This window comes from Megascapheus bottae, chromosome 25, assembly GCF_031878675.1.
Source record: "Megascapheus bottae isolate mThoBot1 chromosome 25, mThoBot2.hap1, whole genome shotgun sequence".
NCBI classification, from domain to species: domain Eukaryota; kingdom Metazoa; phylum Chordata; class Mammalia; order Rodentia; family Geomyidae; genus Megascapheus; species Megascapheus bottae.
In genome coordinates, this window is record NC_143533.1 from 4,984,775 (window position 1) to 4,993,027 (window position 8,253).

Below are 8,253 nucleotides of genomic sequence, written 5' to 3' on the forward strand. Positions count from 1 at the left end.
TCAAAAAAATAAAAAATAAGGACCATGAGTTTGGCCTAGTGGTAGAGTACTTACCAAGCATGCACAAAGACCCAGATTTGATTCCTCGGTACCACATACATAGAAAAGCTGGAAGTGGTGCTATTGCTCAAGTGGTAGAGTGTTAGCCTTGAGTAAAGCCCAAGGATAGTGCTCAGGCCTTGAGTTCAAGCCCCAGACTGGCAAAAAAGAAGTTTCCAAAATGACAAAGAGCTGAGAAAAAGCCTAAAGGGGTCAATCAATGTGTTATCCTAGAGTATGGCTAGCTAAGGAATTCAAGATCTAGAAAAAGATAGCTATGGGCTGGGAATGTGGCTTAATGGTAGAGTGTTTACTTAGCATGCATGAAGTCCTGGGTTCAATTCCTCAGTACCACATAAACAGAAAAAAACAGGAGTGATGTTGTGGCTCAAGTGGTAGATTAGTAGCCTTGAGCAAGAGGAGCTCAAGGACAGTGCCCAGGCCCTGAGTTCAAGTCCCAGGACTGTAGAGAGAAAGAGAGAGGAGAGAAGAGAGAGAGAGAGAGAGAGAGAGAGAGAGAGAGAGAGAGAGAGAGAGAGAGAGAGGAGAGAAAGAGAGAGACAGAGAGGGACAGAGAGAGAGAGGAGCGCTACTCACCTGAAGTAATACGGCAAAATCAGGACAGGTCCTAGGCCTTGTCCCTGACTCAGGGCTGGAGTTGGGATGTCTCAGATCTTAACTGTAAGCTAAAGGAGGGAAGGGATTGCCAATACAGATGATTCTGAATTGAGGGGGCTACTAAACATCATCTTCCTTGCTAGGGGCTGCCGAGCTGGCAGGTAAGGCCCTTGTGGGGCAGGTGGTGACGTCAGGGGATTAGAGAAGGCCCATTGAGTAGGAGCACTGAGGCGTAGGCCCTGCCATGGCAGTGGAGTAGTAGGAGGAGAGCAGGGAAGGAGGGGGCAGATACTCAATCTGATCCATTCACAGGTGTGGGGGGGGGGGCTGGGCTTCATCCAAAATAGTAGGTCAGTCTCCATCCACTGTCTGCCTCTGGGGTCTTCAGTTTATCACTCTAAACTTTGAGGAGTCCCTTCACAGATACAGGAATCAGCCAGCCTCTACCTGAAGCTCAGCTGTTTGCCTAAGGTGATTTGTCCTGGCTGAGAATAACAGCTCTGCTGTCCATTCTTTTCCTGCTCTTCTAGTCCATTTGCCTGTCTGTCTGTCTGTCTGTCTCTGTCTCAGTCTCTGTCTCTGTCTCATTCTCTCTCCTCTTTTCTCACCATAAGCTAATAGACAGGATACCAGCAATTTAGGAGTCAGCAGATTTGGACTCAAGTCCTACCTTTGTTCATCCCTAGCTTGGGTAGGTTACTTAATTTCTCTATTTAATTACCTGAAAACAGGGATAGTGACTCCTACTCTTAGACCCTTGTTGGTGCCACTTACCTTGGTCTTCCTATGAGGCCCTCCTGTGTGTTTGTGGGATTTTGTCTACAGTACTGTCGTAACCAGTGTTTCTGAGCCCATTCTTGTCTCAGCCACACATGTGCTCCCGAGAGATCTGATGCTCATCCACTCTTAGGACCCTCATACATAACCCCAGCAATATCCAGAAACCCATAATGAGGCTCATTCAGAACAGAAAAAAATACGCTACAAAGCTAGGGGACAGGTGTAGTTCAGGTACTTGCCTGGCAGCCACAATGCCCTAGGTTTAATCTCCAGTGCTACAAAGCAAACACAAAACAATTCTATGCTAGATCCTTACCCTACCCTCGACATTAACCTCAAATATATCCCATCCCTGATTATATACCTTTCCCAAGGCTATATCAGGCTTGGCAGAAATCAGAAACAAGCAAGACCGTTGAGAGAGAAATGGATGGTTGGTAGATAGGACATGTTAGGGAAGAGCAAGGTGCCTTTCTTTTTTTTTTTTTTTGCCAGTCCTGGGCTTGAGCTCAGGGCCTGAGCACTGTCCTTGGATTTTCTCAAGGCTAGAGCTCTACCACTTGAGCCTCAGCACCACTTCTGGCTTTTTTCTGAACTCGGGTCTTCATGCATGCTAGGCAAGCACTTTAACCACTAGGCCAAACTCCCAGCCCCCAAGGTGCCTTTCTTACCCTACACCTTCAGTCCCTGGTGCCCTCATGATGAAAGTCTTCATTTCAAAGCCTTTAGAAATCCCTGGAAAAGCCTTCAGTCTTGCTTTTGTTTTTCCCACCCTTTCCTTCAGCTATACAGACTACTCATTTCCTGCTGGACAGCCCTTTGCTTTCCTCTTCCTCCTCCATTTGATACCATACATCCACATGGTCTTGGGAGTGGGTCCTTCATTTGAGCTTTCTCTGTCTACCTTGCTCCTAGTGGGGATGGGGCATTCCTAGACCTCTATACCCCCTTCTAGTTACTGACCACACTGCATTATATATGGAAGACCAGTGTTTTGTCATATCTACATGGCCAGTACCAGGTTCAATGAGAGTTTTAGACTTTTGAGGCTATTATAAATACCTGAGAGAAACAATATTAAGTAGGATTTATTTTGCCTCATGGTTTCAGTTCATGGTTGTCTGGATCCACTGCTTTTTAGAGTGATGATAAGGCAGAAACATGATGGTGGAGGGGAATGTTGGGGGAAAACTACTCACCTCATGATGGCTAGGAAGCAGAGGGGAGTAACAGATAACACCCTGCAATGTCATGTACTCAACCCACTACCTTCCAGTAGTCTTCAAAATTTGAACCCATTGGGGAGGAGAGTTTGGCCTAGTGGTAGAGTGCTTGCCTAGTATGCACGAAGACCAGGGTTCGATTCCTTGGTACCACATATATAGAAAAATGCCGGAAGTGGTGCTGTGTCTCTAGTGGTAGAGCTCTTGCCTTGAGAAACCCCAAGGACTGTGCTTAGGCCCTGAGTTCAAGCCCCAGGACTGATCAAAAAAGAGAGGGAGAGAGAGTTTAAAAATGTAGAAAAACATAGCATTTCTGTTGGGCAAAGATAAGTATAATTACTGGGAAAAAAAGGGAAAGGAAGCAAGGAAGGCGAAAAAAAGGAAGGAGGGAAGGTGTGAATCAAGGTTGGAAAGTAACTAGCCCTGAGAAGCAACTAACACCTAACCTCTGATCCTTGCTAAATCAGAGTTAAGTGTGACTCAGGTCATTCTAGTAGGGGAGAGTACTTTAGGCAACAGCAAATTAAAGGCCTCAGAGGGATTGAGTTAGGGGCTGATAACCACGGTTATTTTATTTTCTGTCTATGAATTTTGACTCCTCTAGGTATTTCATATAGAGGTATGGAACACTATTTGTCTATCCTTTTGCATCTTTTTTCATGTACCATACGTACTCAGGGTTCATCTTGGTTGTACCATGGGTCTGAATTTCCTCTTCTTAGGATTGAATAATATCCTACTGTATGGAGGATCTGTTACCACTGTTTATCTATTTGTCAATTGAACATTTTGGTTGCTTTGACCTTTTGACTGTTGAGAATAACGAAGCTATAAACTTTGGTAAACAATTGCTTAGGTCTCTACTTTCATTTATTTTGGGTCTGCACCCAACATTGGTAATTACTATTTACAGTAATTCTGTGTTTAACCTTATGAGGGCCTGCCTTATTATCTTCCACAGTTGTCACACCACCCATCTTTTATACCCATCAGCAATGTACATGGTCCAATATCTCTACATTCTTTTTTCATTTCCAGTTGGCCAGCAAAAAGCCAGGTATGGCTCAAATCATAAAGCACCAACCTTGAGCAAGAAAGAAGAACAAGTAGAACCCTTCTATTAATTACAATAAAAATATATCTTTAAAAAAAAGAAAGTAGAACAAGAGTGTAAAGAGAGTGGGAGGCCCTGAGTTCAACTATTGGTACTGGCACAAAAAGAGAAGTTCCCCTCACCCCTCAGGGATTAGAACTCAGAGACTGCTTATTAGCTAATCAATCATTTGAGCCCCATCTCCAGCATTTTTTTTTAAAATTGTAGGTTATTTTCCAGATAGGATTTTGCCTTTGCCTGGAGCCAGCATCTAATACAATCCATTTACCTAAACCTCTATCATAGCTGAAATGACATCAATGTATTATCATGTGCAGCTTATTGGATGAGATGGAGTACCAATAACTCTTTGCTTGAGGTGGCCTTAAACCTTGATCATTCCCTTCTCTGCCTCCAAAATTGCTTGGATTCTACATGAAAGCCTTTGCCTCCAGCTTAAAAGAGGGATTTTTCTTTTTTCTTTTTGCCAGTCCTGAGGCTTGAACTCAGGGTATGGGCACTGCCTTCTCAAGGCTAGTGCTTTATCATTTGAACCAAAGCACCACTTCTGGCTTTTTCTGTGTATGCGGCACTGAGGAATTGAACCCAGGGCTTCCTGCATGTTTGGCAAGCACTCTATTGCTCACCCCAAATAGGATTTTTTATTAAATAATTTATTAATATTGATTTTTACATCGTATATCATATGACATTTAACAAACAAGTATTCAAGAAGGGAATCTCTATATACAACCACTGGCACTTAGATTTTAGAACATAATTAAAATTAGGCTGAGGGTTTGTATGTCATAGATACATATTAATCTATGTAATAAAACAATATGTCTATAGAGTCATAGATTTTTGTGTCTATGTAGTTGTGTTTATATTTCCAATACCATGTCCATAGCATTGGGTACGCAAATATTGCGTCCTCGCTCTTGTACTGTTTGGATCTAATAGCCATATATTAAGGATACCATACACCTTTTGTTCCTTTGGTCTTGACTTGTCTCACTCAACATAATTTGCTCTAGATTCATCCATGTCCCTGCAAATGCCATTCTGTTGGCTATGTAGAATTCCATTGTGCATATATATATATATATATCACATTTTTTTATCCATTCATCTGCAGTAGGGCATCTGGATTGTTTCCATCGCCTGGTTATTGTGAACAGTGCAGAGATGAACATAGCTGAGCAGGTGTCCTTATCATATCCTGGGTTATGATGTTCAGGATAGATGCCCAGGAGTGGTATGGCAGATCTTTAAGAAACCTCCTCACTGCCTTCCAGAGTGAGTGAACTTGCTTACAATCCCACCAGCAGTGCAGTAGGGTTCCTTTTTCTCCACAACCCTGTCAGCATCTGTCATTGTCTGAGTTCAAAATCTTGGCCATTCTTATTGGGGTAAGGTGGTATCTTAGGGTTGTTTTTATTTGCATTTCCTTTATGACCATGGATGATGAGCATTTTCTCATATGCTTTTCTGCCATTGTAATCTCTTCTTCTGGTAAGTCTCTCTTTAGTTCCCTTGCCCATTTAGTGAATGGTTTATTGGGTTTGGGGGGGGGATTAGTTTCTTGAGTTCCCTATAGATACTGGATATTAAGCCTTTGTCAGATGTATTATTGGTAAATATCTTTTCCCCATTGGTTGGCTGTCTTTCTACTTTAGTAGCTATGCTTTTATCTGTGCAGAAACTTTTTATTTTTAGGTAGTCCCATTTATCGGGTCTCTCTCCAATCTGTTGTGACACTAGGATTCTGTTCAGGAAGTTTTTGCCTGTGCCTATGAGTTCTAGTGTCTCTCCAACTCTATCGTGTAGCAGTTTCAAAGTTTCCGGTCTGACATTGAGGTCTTTGATCCATTTTGAATTAATGCTTGTGCATGGCAAAAAGCTAGGCTCAATTTTTAGTTTTCTGCATGTGCCTGCCCAGTTTTGCCAGCACCAATAATTGAATAGGCTGTGTTTATTCCACTGTACATCTTTGGCTCCTTTGTCAAATACAAGTTGACTATAGGTATGTAGTTCTATTTCTGGGTCTTCTATTCTGTTCCATTGATCTTCTGGTCTATTTTTGTGCCAGTACCATGCTGTTTTTGTTATTATGGCTCTATAGTGGAGTTCGAAGTCTGGTACTGCAATACCACCTGCGTTGCTCTTTTTGCCTAGAATTGTTTTGGCTATTCTAGGTCTTTTCTTGTTCCATATGAACCTTTGGATTATATCTTCTATTTTAGTAAAGAATGTCTTTGGGATTTTGATGGGTATTGCATTGAATTTGTATATCAGTTTTGGCAGTATGGCCATTTTCACTATATTGGTTCTCCCTACCCATGAGCATTGGATGTCTTTCCATTCCTGGTGTCTTCTTTAATTTCTTTTGTTAGGCTTGTATAGTTTTCATTAAATAATCCCTTTACATCTTTGGTTTAAGTTAATTCCTAAATATTTTATTCTTTTGGGGGCTATTGCAAATAGGATCATTTTCTTGATTTCGCCTTCTGTTTGTGTATTGTTGGTGTACAAGAAGGCTACTGACTTTTACAGGTTAATTTTGTATCCTGCCACTTTGCTAAAGTGGTTTATTAATTCTAGGAGTTTGGAAGTGGAGCTTATAGGGTCACTCAGATAGAGGATCATGTCATCTGTGAATAGGGATAGTTTAATTTCTTCTTTCCCTATGTGGATCCCTTTAATATCCTTCTGTTGCCTATGCTCTGGCTAAGGGTTCCAGCACTAAACTGAAGAGAAGTGAAGAGAGTAGGCATCCCTGTCTAGTTCCTAATTTTAAGGTAAATAAATTGTTCCAGTCTTTCTCCATTTAGTTTAATACTGGTTGTAGGTTTATCATATATGGCTTTAATTATTTTATTTTATTATTTATTTATTTTTTTGCCAGTCCTGGGCTTGAGCTCAGGGCCTGAGCACTGTCCTTGGACTTTCTCAAGGCTAGAGCTCTACCACTTGAGCCTCAGCACCACTTCCAGCTTTTTTCTATGTATGTGGTACTGAGGAATTGAACCCAGGTCTTTGTGCTTGCTAGGCAAGCACTCTACCACTAGGCCAAACTCCCAGCCCCGGCTTTAATTATTTTAAAGAATATGCCTCTTATTCCTCAAATAGGGTATTTTTACAATGTCCACAGCTCTAGGTTTAGGAATCTACTTCTAACTTGATTGATCTAAATTCTGTGTGAGAGGGATAGAGATAATCCCGAGGCTTGAACTGAGAACTTTTTTGCTTAAGACTATGGCTCTACTACTCGAGCCACAGCTCCTTTTCCAGCTTTTTGTGGTCAGTTGGAGATAACAAATCTCTCAGACTTTTCCTGGCTGACTTTGAATTTCCATCCTCAGATTTCAGCCTCCTGAGTAGTGAGAGTTATGGGTGTTAGCTGCCAGAGCCTGGCTTGTTTTGTTTTCAGAGATGAGTCCTTATGTTGCCCAAGCTAGTCTCAAACTCCTGGACCCAAAAGTAATCCTCTAGGTTCAGCTTCCCAAGTGCTGGGATTACAGGCATATACCACCATACTTTGATTTATAGGATCCCTATAAATCAAAATGAGATGCTGACAGCATTTGGAAACAAGTGGAGTGGGGGCTGGAAATGCAGTTCAGTGGCAGATGAATTGTCTAGCATTGCATGCTCAAGGCCCTGCCTTATCCCCAGGATTGGGGGGGGGGGAATCACACCTCCACCCTAAACAGAACTTGGGGCAGACTCCTCAGAAATCTTCCAAGTAGAAAAAAAAAAAAAGAATCTGTTCTGGGTTTGAGGAAGGTTCTAGTGTCAAGGTGGCATTTAAATAGATTTGAAAGATAAGCAGTGGGTGGATTAGAGGTTTAAAAAGGTGCAACGGTTAGAGAATAGTTCTTGAAAACGTCCTGAAGCAACCCTGCAGGCTAAAGTTAAAGCTGTGTGGACAAAGAGGAGCCTAATTTGACAGCACGCCTGAGACTTCCCTTTGCAGAGGCCAGCATTAACTTCCCTGCCAGAAAAGCCACACCCACCAAGTCGCCCAAACCCAGTAGAGAGGGAAGCAGCGGGGCGGACTGGGGTTCGTAGTGAGTGATTTTCCAGGAGGAGGAAAATTAAGAATGCAGGTAAGATGGCACCGAGGGAGATGCAGTTCGTCTGTGTTGGCGGGAGGAGCCGAGGGAAGCTTCCAAGCTGGCTGGCAAGTAGGCAGGGCAGGAAGGCTGGGCAGCGTGCGGCGCCCACAACTTCAGCTGGAGGAGCTGGCCGTGCGGAAGCTCGGCTGGATGGAGAAGGGGCGCCCCCTGGGAGTCAGGGCCGGCAGTGGACGCTGAAGGTCCCGATGAAGATGGGCGGGAGGTGGCTCAAGATGGGGTTAGCCTACTCGGCAGTTTTCTTCTTACAGAAACGAGCTCTGTCCGGCACGAGGGATTCCTGGGCTCTTAGGACAGCTGGGCTAGAAAAAACCTCGAAAAAGGATCAGCTACCACCGCGTTCCCTGCGCCACGGCAGGAC

The 8,253-nt window shown here is 43.2% G+C and overlaps 1 long non-coding RNA gene across 1 annotated transcript in view; it reads left to right on the plus strand.

Annotated features, from left to right (window-relative positions):
- LOC150046237 (uncharacterized) overlaps nt 1-8,228 on the plus strand; it is a 56,419-nt gene extending 48,191 nt beyond the window's left edge. Inside the window, exon 3 of the long non-coding RNA XR_016539652.1 lies at nt 8,144-8,228. This is a non-coding gene — a long non-coding RNA (uncharacterized LOC150046237). The remainder of the gene's footprint in view (nt 1-8,143) is intronic.
- The last annotated feature ends 25 nt before the right edge of the window (nt 8,229-8,253 follow it).